Raw genomic sequence first — 12,599 nt, forward strand, 5'->3', positions numbered from 1 at the left:
ATTAGGCAAGTTGTATTTTCAAGGATTCATTTTATTTTTGAACAGCTACATTGGTCTTGGTGAACCCAACACGTTGATAAACTTCAAACCTGAATATTTAAGAGAGTAAAGTGAATACTGTTGCCTTGTGCTTGTGCAGGTGTAATAACAATAAAGAAAGCTTTTAACCTTCTGTATAATTGGGATACTGGCTTTCTTAGTAAAATCTTAATATAATAATAGTATAATACAGTGGGCCCCCGTGTTACGAACTTAATCCGTTCAGCGGCTACGCTCGTAACTCGAATTGCTCGTATGACGGGCAATCCAAACCTATGTTAATTAGTGAATCCGTGCAACGCGTGCAAAAACCTTAGGGAAAAACATCACGACTTTATACACATATTAAAAATTAGTTACATAATCTACTGTACCGTTAAATTAAATAACATAAATATACAAAGGAAAAATGACATTTACCTTTGGGACGACGTGACTTGAGCTGGGTGGAGGCGGAGGGGAGCACAGACCAACCCGCAGAATTTATTGATTTATTTTCTTAAACAAGAACTTTTCTCAAACTAGAACATATCACCAGCGATTTCCTTCTCTTTAATCCATAATAGAAGAAGCCTCTCCATTTTGTTGTCGAGCGAGGTCCGTCCCATGGCAAGGAAAGTCTTGCCCTTAGAAGATTGCCGAGCGGTTACGGCCATGCTCACGAGCAAGGTTAACTATGCGTGCGCCTCCTTCGTATTTTTTTATTATCTCCTGCTTGGTTTCTATTATCATCATCCTCTTGCTTCTTCCTTTACCGCCACTTGCAATTTTAGAAGTTTTAAAGTTTGCAAAGTCTTCACAACATTCCTTCCTTTCGTTTTTCACTCATTTTCTCTCCTTCCTTCCATCCCGACCAGCTGTGCCATCAAGCTAGATAAAGGCGTTCGGCCAATAGCATATCAGCATTTCTGTGATTGACGTGACGCCGGCCAATAGCATATCTGCATCTCCGTGACTGACTCCGTGACTGACTCCGTGACTGAGACAGTGACTGTGACATTGTAAGAGCAATAGCGTTCAGCGTTACCGTGACAAGCGTGAACATTTGATTTCGTTGGTGCAGCAAAGCGAAAATAATTGTACGAAAACAGTAACCGGCATGTCGGACTGTTCGTAAGACGAAGAGGGAGTTCGTAAACTGGGGGCCCACTGTATATATAATCTTTTTTAGTATAATCTATATACGTGTACATAATTATTAGGCAACTATTAGTGTGCATATTTTTAACTACATTTGAAAACACAATTCGAAATTTACAGATATACATACAATGCAATTATAATTTCAATTATAGTCCTGCCATGCATAGAGTTTGCCAGCTTCTTGATGTGTTGATGATCAAGTTGCAATTTCTTTGCAATTTCAAGGGTGCTGCATCCTTCTGAAAGACCTCTTACATTTTTCTACTTTTCAGAGTGACTTAAATCTTTTCATTTGCCTAAGGCAAAGAAGCTGCCTAATAATAATGCACACGTTTGGCCCCATTCTCCCTCATTACATAAATACACATCACCTGACATGCTAATACCCTATAAGCATTCAAGTTTATAAAGCTTGGTGATGGACAATATATGTACACATTTTGAAGACATGGTCAAAATATTCACTTGCCTAATAATTTTGCACAAAAATGTAAATACCCTACTCTGAAAATGCAGTCTAATAGCATTGATGCAGCTGCTGAATGATTACTATATTATCAACACATTACTATGTTTTATCTACACATTCAATCTTAGTGTTTTACCTGAGCAGGACATTTACCTAAGCATCGCTATAATGGCTTCACAGCTGGTCGTGAGTAGAATGTAGAAGTAGAATTTTATGGTTCTGTGAAATTGTTTAATTAATATTATTCCAAATTTAACTTTACAACCTTATGAAGAAGGCTCCACCGAAAATACTGAAATTATATGTAATAATCATGCTAAGATTTTTACATACTGTAATACATCAGAATTGCATTCAGAACAGCCGTTGCACGGTCATAGTGTGGATGAAGAGACTCATGGATGCATGAACGGATTCTCACAAATCAATCTTGGTGATTCTGCTGAATGGATGCAAAATCTGCAAGCACGTGCTTTTTTCTCCTGCCAGGACACAGCAGCAGTAGTCCAAATACAGTTACAAATCCAATTTATTAACTGATGACAGGTTTGTCTTAGTATTTCAATCTCAGTTCCAACTTTTGAACAAATAAAAAACGCTGAGGAGAGTATTCCAAATCGTTATCCGTTGCTGCCACCTAGTGTTTATACAATACTAAAGCAGTACTAGAAAGCGCTGCAATTCTTTATACAAAAGTGATAGTTGGTATCTCTCTGTTGCTTGAGATGTCGCTGCTTCATTTGGGTTAATTATATCAATTTTTTTTAGACATTCACTGAACGTTATTTAAAAGGACAGACATTGTCTTCAAACCCTGTAGCTATGTTTTGGATGGGGCAAAAAATTATGCATCAGCGGTTCTTCTAATCTTTCGTTTCTTGGATGGCTATGCACTGGTACTGTAAATGAATTCACACATTAGCTGCAACTGACCCAGTTCGCTAATGATGCATTATAAAGTAATGTACGTAACGCTTTTGTATTGTACTTTTTTTTTCTTTGTAGTGGTGTTTACCAGTATATATATATATATATATATATATATATATATATATATATATATATATATATATATATATATATATATATATATATATTTTGGTTTATCAGTGTATTATTTCATGCATAAAACGACGACGAAAACAACAACAACAACAAAAACAACAACAACGACAACATAATGATAATAATAATAATAATACACACAGTAATATTCTTTTACAGGGGGAATAGTCTGACCCTGGAACAATTTAGTAACACAATAAAGGTGTTACAAAAAAAGAAGATTTTGATAGACACGCAGTATTTTGGAACAAGCTGAGTTCAAGAACTGTGCCCCTTTATGTTTAAATGTTTCTCGTTTAACTCAATGCAAAAATGTGCTTTTTACTTGTGAGTACTGAAATATACATTGAAGATCCCAGTTTGAACCACAAATGAATGAATTTCAATCTATAAACAAGATTTTGTTAAAGATTCATGTAGAGCAAGCATATTGTGACTATTTGGTATGCCCAGGTAACTTATTCTCTGGCAGCTATTTTAGAGAGTTTTGACAATTGCAAAAAAACATGCGATATTTATTTTAATGATCATATATACACCACATCCCGCCAATTAAAATCATAAACTCTTTTCGGACTTAGCAATAGAATAAATAAAGGTTTAAAAAAATTCAGCCTTTTTTCCTCGTGTTGATCCCATATCTAAAGTGAAGCATTGCCATCTACTGGTGATTATGTAAAGTTGTTTTCATGTTTGACATCCAGAATACAGTGGAGCGCAATCAGATACACCCATTCTGTTGAATAAAATACATGGACAAATATACGTGTCAACGGCAATACCAGCATTCAAAGAACCCAAAGATAACCTGCTCTTCATTGATTCAAATTTGTTATTTTCTTAAATTGTAGAGAACTCATGTTTTTCCCTGTTTTTCTAAAACCAACCCATAGAAGCATCATTAACTACTTGTAGAAAGCTATGTATATTTTGTATCCATTTTAGTAGCCTTTAAGAAAAATTGCAGTTTTTGCTGACTCGGCCTTTCTTGCTCCAAAATGTATAACCTTTAATAATGACATAATTTCTCTTTTTTTTTTTTATTTTAAACTGTCACTTTTTGAAAAGCAAAAGACCTGCATAATTTGCATCACAGTTGACAGGAAGACAGGCAGCAATTAAATGAGACAAATTGCCCTTTACTTATCCCTCTGTGCCCGCCTGTAGCTGGCACATGTTTAATTCCTAACTTACCACAGAGACATGACACAGACTGTGGTCAAATGCTCTTAGAATAGTAATGACCTGATACAGGAAGCTGTGACTTAAAGCTCTTGCAATTTGTCCTTTATACTCATGCACACCAGGTAGCTGAATATGTAAAGATGTGCATAGAGGATTATGGAGGGACTTTGTTGATCAAACAAAGAGTCCTACACCATAGCTATTAATGTTGGACTTGCTGTCAGTTTAAACAGCTTAAATGAAAGAAGCACATTTTGCCCGTGTTCAATTTGTAGGTCATGCATATTTGGGAAAGGTATCGACGGAAATAACCACAGCAAACAGCAATTCCGTTTTTTTTTTTTTTTCATTTTTCAAAGGAATAAATATACATATAGTACCTCTCTCATATCTTCTCTTGTAAAGATGTCTAAGTATTGTTTTTCAGGCTGCAAGCTACCAAACAATCACAGACAAGTCAGCAGGCATATAAATGGCTGCTGTCTGTGCTCTTTAATTAGGCGTAGAAAACATCCTGAGGCTTCTCTTGACCCTGTTTTTCCACCACGACTAAAACAGGCACCAATCTGTTTTGGGTTTTTTTGTATTAATCCCTGGCAGTATACAAATCTGTTTGCGGTGAGGTGTAGTGCATTTAATATGTGTCTATTATAGACGTCATTCTTAAGATTCAAATCACCAATCTGGCTATGTTCATGGCTTTTTTTCTGATTTTCTCTGATTGTACAAAAACATGCAGTCCGGGTCGTTGAAAATGCTAAATCAATGCATTAAAAAAAAAAAAAAAAAAAAAAAAAAACTTCTACAATAATAATGCGTGTCGATGTTAAAGTAGCTATAATTGATATGGATTTTATTTATTTATTTATTTTATTATCCAGTATTATTCATTTATTTGCGGGCCCAAGACAAACCCAGACATGTGGCCCTTCTCATCTATGCACCGCACTGACAAATGTTTTATTTTCTCAACAGTTTTTAATGATGGAAGTTCTTGAAATCAGTCCTGATAATGATCTAATCAGTGAATCATATCAATGCTTCATTCACTGTAATTGGTAAGATCATTAATCAACATTTACTGAAGTTTGCCATTTTGACAATGTTAGTTATTTTTCTTTGTCCGTGTGATGAAAAACATCACCTTTCCACCTTTCCACTTGATCTCTACTGCATCATCCTCAGCTGACACTGACACCCGTGCTACTTACTGTCTAACTTATTGATTAAGCACATTTAGTGTCACTGTCATTTTTAACTTTTGTAAATTTTAACATAACACTGACTGGCAGGGCTAAAATTTCATTACCAAATTCTAATTTGACATGGACGTTTGTGTTTTTGTGGTGGTTAGGGGTTTATGTACATAGCTTATAAAAAGCTATGTACATAGCTTTAAAGTCTGATATTGATAGTACGTTTTATTATTATGTTCTTTTTTTTTCATTTACATGGAATTTGCCATGACATTTAAACAAACTGAAAGTCAACCAGTGTTTGGCATGATATGTTTTTGAAATATCAGTTGCTCAGAAAAGGTAAAAGTTGATTTAGTGCCAGAGAACCTTAGAAGACAAGATGCTGACGAGATTGCTTCCAAACACTGTGGACGCACCCTTGAGCAAGTCATCAATATCCCAAGTGTATGCACGATACTTAAATTCAGTGATCCGCTGTTTGTGATTCTGGTACCAGCTTGTTTATCCTAATATCAAGCATAGGTAACAGATCTCCCCAGGATATGTCACGAGCACTGTCAAATCCAAAACATCCTCCAGCAAAGATTACCATTGGGAAATATTTGTATTTTCCATATATTTAAGTACATTATTTTGGACCTGTCCCATCATAGTTCCAGATTAAAGCTCAACATGAAGTGATTTGTGGCCTTCCATTACTGCCATTATAAATTATTGTCTTTAGGAATTATTCTTATAATGACTAATGACTCTCGCCCATTATTCAAAGCCTAAAACATTTTTAACATTTGTTTTACATATTCTAATTTCTCTAATGGGCCCTGATTGGAACATTTATGACTCAGCTGCTAGGAATGCTGCATGACACAAAGGTTAGATTATCTTTTTTGTTGTTGTTTTAATATGATGTTCAGTTTCTGAATCGTGAAGTGAAAGGGCACCATATGAATAAAACAAGGAATAGGGTATGAATAACTGCATTTCTGCCCCCACCCCTTTTACTGACATCAAGGGTACAGCATTTGTGGATGTGTGACTTTAAACTCACCATTCAGGGGAAGACCTGTCATGTTGGAATAAAGTCTTTATTGGTGAATTTGTGGGAGGACAGATGGAGTCGAAGCCCCAGGGGTGTGTCGGGGGAAAAAAAGACTGTAGCACACAGAAATGGATTTCTTTCTAGGTCGCATCACATAACTACTATGTCGCAGATTTCAAACTGAGTTGATGGTACATTAAAATTGTCTTTTATTCTACAACTATTTTTTTTTTACTCAGTATGCATTATATAAAGATTTCAGGAATTATTAATATTGTCCAATAAATGTCCAATTAATGTCCAATAAAAATGCCTCCAATCAATTTTGATTCGGCCCAGAGATGAAAATCATTGACATGTTTTCTAAAATTCTACCCTGTTGGTCTCCCTTTCTGTATTGCGTTGGACCGTTCTGCTCAGCATTATCGCAGTGAAAAGCAAATTCAAAGGTCTGTCTTGAGTACAATGAAAGAAAACAAAGATAACGTCGTCTCAAAGTATGAATTATATAAAGCAAGTGTCATATTTCCCTGCAGCTGATGCCTTTTATTAGACGGTCGAAGATGGGGATGGTGGTAAACCTAACTGTGATTACATCAACATTGATTATCTAACACCAAATCCTCCACAGTACCTGATTACATTTTCTCCTCCCTTAGCATACGTTCACTATCAGCATATTTGACTGTTAGTCATTGTTTCACCATCATGACCTGTGTGATTCTTGCACCCCTTTTCATATCACATTTGCTCTTGGTGGATCAATGAAAAGCCATGCGGCTGTTGAAAGAGATTATCTGCCAGTTCATACAATGGCCAGAAGATGGCAGTCTGGCCTTACCTTTCTCTGATCTCCAGTCTCAAGTTCACCTCCCTCTTCCCGTCTTTTCCATTTTTATCCCCTTCTCCCTTAAGTCCTTAGAAACAGAGATTTAGAGCTCGCTCATTCTCAGCTGAGCCAAAGTGCCTGCATCATCTTGCAGTGTTTTGCAGTATGTGTGACGGAGGCTATCTTCTGACTCTGAGATGTATGGAAAGCCTTGAGCTGTGATGACTTGTTTTCCGAGTTGTAGCCTGAGCAGATTGACCCCCAAAGAGATGCCATCACCCCCTTGAGGAAAATCCAGTGGAATTAGCAAACCTGTTTGATAACCTTGTCAGTTACTGAATGCGTGTGCTGAACAAAGTGCAGCACGCATGCGATGGTAGATAGTCAGTCGCTTTGAGCCTGCGGTAGAAATGAAAGATGAACTGGGTGGTTTTACAGCACTTTTTATTTCCGTCTGCTTGTCCTCTAGCTTTCTTGCTGCTGTAATTTCCAAAAAAAACATCTGAAACTAAGAGGTGCTTGAGATGCTGCTGTGCTTTTATCCCTTTTCGTAAACCATTCAGTTGCATTATTGTATCCTCATCCGCAACTTTCCAATATTTCCTTGAGCCTTCAGCTACAACGTAGAAGTATGTGCTCGTTCTCAGTTGGGAATGGCTAACCGGATTTACATGCTTACACAATGCAATGTGTGCATGGCTGCCAACAAACAGTGGCTCCACATGTAAATGACTTCTCTGGCTGTTGCATGTATTCATCTGTGCAGTGACAGGTAATTGCTTCTATTAATGTGAACTGAATGACATGCTGAGATGCTCCTTCATTGTGGCCTGCATAGCATTTAACGTCAACATTCAGACAAAAGAGGGAAAGCTTATCAGTGTTTTCTTATCTGTCACAGTTGTTTTTTTTTTTTTTTCGCGCAGTGGCATGTAAAAATAATACAGTACAAGATAAAATTAAAAATAAAGGAGAGGAAATGCTTCTTCACAGTTTGAAAGTTTGCAAAAAATGCAAATGCATTTGGATGCAGCAGAAATGAAAACGTGAAACTTGAATTTCACATGATATTAACAAGGTCCTTCCACTGTGGGGGTTAAAGTGTTGATCATGCAAGAACGAATAACCATTGAGGGTGGAGATGAGGGACCTGATGTCAAGGCTACCGAGCAGTGTTCAAGTTTTCCAGTCCAACACCTTCCAGAAAGAAGCTTTGCTGCAGTCTGGTAGATGTGCTCTGCTTGCTCCTTAGCCTTCTGCCTGAGTGGCTGAGTGGAGAGGATGGAAGAGGGTTTGTGTGGGGTGGGCCCTTTTTCTGCATCTGCTGGTAAAGATGTCTGTGGTTATGGCTGTTGCCCATAATCTGAGTGCGCTTTAAATTGTCTATTGACACCTCAGTTGGAGATTACTGTAAGACTAAATGCAAAACATAAAAGAGCTGGAGACGTTACATATTTAAATAAAAGAAATGCTTCATTTTAAAGAGCTCTAACGTGGTCATGCTTAAGTCAGTATAAAATTTGATTAACATGCTATCAATAAATTAGCAACGACATCAGAAAGTGATATTCCTTTAAATATTGAGTATTCACACAAACATTGTAGGACCCATACATAAAATTAATTTGAAAATACTCACATATTCTTCCCTGCAAAACAGGATACGTGAATAGAACTCAATCACATGCATGCATGCATCACACTGCCCCTAAGAAGCCAACATGTACACAGCAGGACCAGCCAGTATTCAATTGATAATGCCATATTCAAGTGTATTCCTGTTTTACATTGTTTTTTACAAGTTACAAGGGGTTTTTATTGTTGTACCAACACACGTCCACACAATTTGGCACAAATTAGGATACCCAAGGTCCTAGGTTAGATTTGTGTAAATAGAAGAGACCAACTAAATAAACTAATTACAATTGCACACTTTTGGTCATGTTTAGTCACACGTTTAGTTTGCAATGCAAAGCAACAAAGGTGTTGCCAAAGCAGGATGAAAATGCCAGAAACTTGGATTTCACATGGCATTTAAAAAGTCATTTTGTACTGCTTTTGACAAAAAGAATTGAGTGTTAAAGAATGTAGTGTTCAGCTTGCAGGGATGAGTGGGTATGATGATTGCCTCACAGTAGGTTTGAGTAATCGTTTTGGTAGGTGAATAAATACTGCATTTTGAACTCAATGACAATTTTATTTATCATGCTTTCAATAGCAATCAGAATAACTGTGATTATTATTTTTCCATAATCACCAAGCCTTATCTAAAAAAAAAGGTAACTTAACCATGTATGTCTCATGAAACAAAATAATAATAAAACAAACAAACTTAAAATACATAATCCGGAGAGATGCACAAACCCGTTATAAGGATACCAAAAACAACAGAGCAAGTGTTATACGTGGATAAATGCACCTGTCAAATGCAATATGAATAGAAGGAGTCAGCTGAAATAATGAGAGCTTGCCAGCGGCTTAAGAAATATTGTTTTGTTTATTGCTGTCCAGTAATTAGTAAGCCTTTGCCTCTTTTTTTTTTCAGACACAAATAAGGGGCAAGTAGGGGCGAGCTATGAGTATTGAGTCACTAGCGAACAAGAGCAAGAGTCCCATGCTAGTTTTAATTTGATCTCTTAGCCTTAAGGCCAGTTCTTCACTATAATCTTTTCTTTCAGCTCAGTTTGCTACTTTCAGTCAGCGTTTATATTGATTTTTATAGATCTGTTTTACTTGAATAGACTTATAGGCAGGGATGCACTTTATTTATTTATTTTTTTACGGGTTATTCAGATGAGTACCAGGAGGTATTGTTTGGTATTCACCCTTTTGCTCATTAAAAATGAAAATGTGCTAAGTCAATCCTACACTCATACTTAGATAATTTTAAGGTTACTGTGTATTGCTGATGTACTGTATTTAATGTGGAAAACGTCTCTTCCCGTTAATGAGTTGATGCCTCGCTGATTTTGCTAAATCAGCATTTCTTTCATCATCAAATGTTTGCAGCAATGAGATTGACTTCCTTTACGCCTGCCTTGCCGGCATTATATCTTTATCGTGTTAGTTCCACATCTTGAACTCATATCCCCTTTCCAGTCTTTTACATCATGTAATGTGTGTATTGTTTCTGCTGTTTTGTGCATTTCTCTTTCAGTCAAACTCAATGGCAACCAAAAGCATATTAAGTCATGGCTCAAGGCTTTAAGCCTCTTGCAGATGTACTGTATGCTCGTCATAAGAAATGCCAAGTATAGATGATAAACTTCCAGTCATCTTTGCCAAGAACATTGTCTGGCTGTTTCCAACCTCCATCTATTTGCATAGTTACGACTCAACTATTTATTTTTCTACTTTGTCATAAAAAATTAAAACTCATTTAAATAAAAAAAATGTAATGACAAAACATGCATATGAGATAATATTGTAGGCATGTTGTGTGGAAGACATTTTTAAATGCTTCCAAGGACTGGTATACATTTTTGAATGTACTGCATTGAAATATACTGCTCGTTCTTAGTGCCAGTGATGCATAAACCCAAATTGTATTTTAACACTAATTCAATGGGTTGTCATTGTAGTTCATTTGGGTTGATGAAGCGCTTTATGTCTTGTTGCCCTTCTCAAAATTTTGGGATATATCAGAAAATACAATGTTGTTCATCCCGCAACTGTGAAAAGGTACTTATTTTATTATTTAAGTTTCAATTTACTTGACAAAAACATGAATATAACTAAATACTTATTATTTCAGCATACAAAAGAAAAATAATGGCAGATGAGCAAAAATGAGAAAAAAATATACTGATAAATATGGGCATACATTTTAATATTGAATTGAACTATTTATATTGCACTGTAGAAATCCATAATCAATTATGTTGAGGGAAATCAATCTTTCCCTTCAATCTAAATAATCCAGATTTTTTTTAACCAACTATTTGGATCATAAAACACCTATATGTAGTACTCTATAACACCTGAATAATTTTAGATCTGGTTGTTTCTTGATAAAATTAGAAATGGGCAAGAATGTATTACCCAGGCTTGCCTCAAGGTATCATTACACACAATGGCAGTCAATGCTAGTAGCAGCTGTTTTGTTGGAGAACCTTTAAATTCACAAACTAGAAATAACAAATGAGATCAATAGAACATTGACATTTTATGAAATCTTAGGGAAAATGCTTCTAGAAAAGGTAGGTCTTTTTTAAAATAAACTTCCATTGGGTTTGTGTATCAAAAGTACTAGTGGCACTATTGGATTCCAGCGTTGGTATCGGTGGCTACTACTTGAGCATTTGTACAGGTATCACTCTGGAGAAAAAAAAGAGCGGGATTAAACATATGTGGTTAGAATGTATAAGATAGTGAAAATAGCATTTGAAAACACTGACAATGTGGTATGCTATTGTGTGCATACATAACAAATCGGTCAAATAAAAAAAAAAGTCACGCAGAAAGGTTCATATTCTATTGTGTTTATCGTATCACGTGAAGTCTTGCATCCAAGAAAGAAACCACTTAATGAAAACAGCTTTTAGTGGGTGCGCTGACAAGTTCAGCATGTTAACAAAGTGAAAACACAATAAACAAAAAACCCTGGATCTTCTCAATGCCAAGATTTAATGATTGTTGACTTGCTTGGCCCATACACCATTCTTCCACAAAGTTTGTGGAAATCTGTGCTTTGATTTTGAATAACCCTATCAGACATTCACACAAACACAAACACACACCTACACACACACGCACACGCACGCGTACAGATCTGAGGTTTATTAACAGTTTGGTCACACGTGTGGACATTTGTTGTTTAAATTACTTGAGGCTACTTAAGCAAGATAACGCTTCTGACATTGAAAAATAATTTTCATCTACCCTCAGCCACGGGCTCTTAAAAAATTCTCATTGATTAAGTCAGCGTCATGTACACTGTTTACTGCATTCAAAATTGTCTTTCTGTAGAAAAAAAATCTATAATTACATGTATTCGCTACTTGCTGTTAACATTTAGTACATTCAATTTGATGCATTAGTCTTAGTTTGACTAACAAAGTCCACTGTTTTTTGGAAGTCACTTGCACTTGTACTTTATTGCACAGAAATGCTTTCACTTATACATTTTTTATTGCAAAAATGTTTCTGAAGGCTCGGAAGCTAATAATTGTTATGTGCTGAGGCTCAATTGGAGAAATAAAGGGAAAAAGCAATGAGCACATGGTTACTGAGGGGCTAAAGAGGGAACGTGGAAGAATGAGTAGGTGTTGAAAGTGTGGCTGTGGCTAGAGTTTGGGGTTATCTCTTTGCAAGGCAGAAAAGCATAAAAATAAATTGCTAAGCATATTCATATTCAAATTAGTCACTTCCTGTCTGGTTTCTAGTGATGATGGATTCATGCATTGGTCAAAGGAAATAGCACACACAGTCCTGATGATTTGTCTGTCTGGTTAGTGTAAGGGTTTTTACAATAAATAAATGGATTAATGTATTTTGGTTTGTATTGAAAATTGTGTTCGATGTTTCAACTAATTTGGGAAGTGTTACTTAACCTGAGATTATGCTTTCTTCACACTCCAAACAGAAGATTCATAATTTGCCAATTCTTTGGTTGCCATTGTGATGAAAAAG

At 36.1% G+C, this 12,599-nt stretch overlaps 1 protein-coding gene across 1 annotated transcript in view; it reads left to right on the forward strand.

The window, feature by feature from the left end:
• ctnna2 (catenin (cadherin-associated protein), alpha 2) overlaps positions 1–12,599 on the forward strand; it is a 219,622-nt gene that overhangs the window by 26,998 nt on the left and 180,025 nt on the right. The window lies entirely within an intron of this gene.

The sequence above is a fragment of the Hippichthys cyanospilos genome, chromosome 7 (genome assembly GCF_059441005.1).
Source record: "Hippichthys cyanospilos isolate Australia breed blue-spotted pipefish chromosome 7, RoL_Hcya_1.0, whole genome shotgun sequence".
NCBI lineage: Eukaryota > Metazoa > Chordata > Actinopteri > Syngnathiformes > Syngnathidae > Hippichthys > Hippichthys cyanospilos.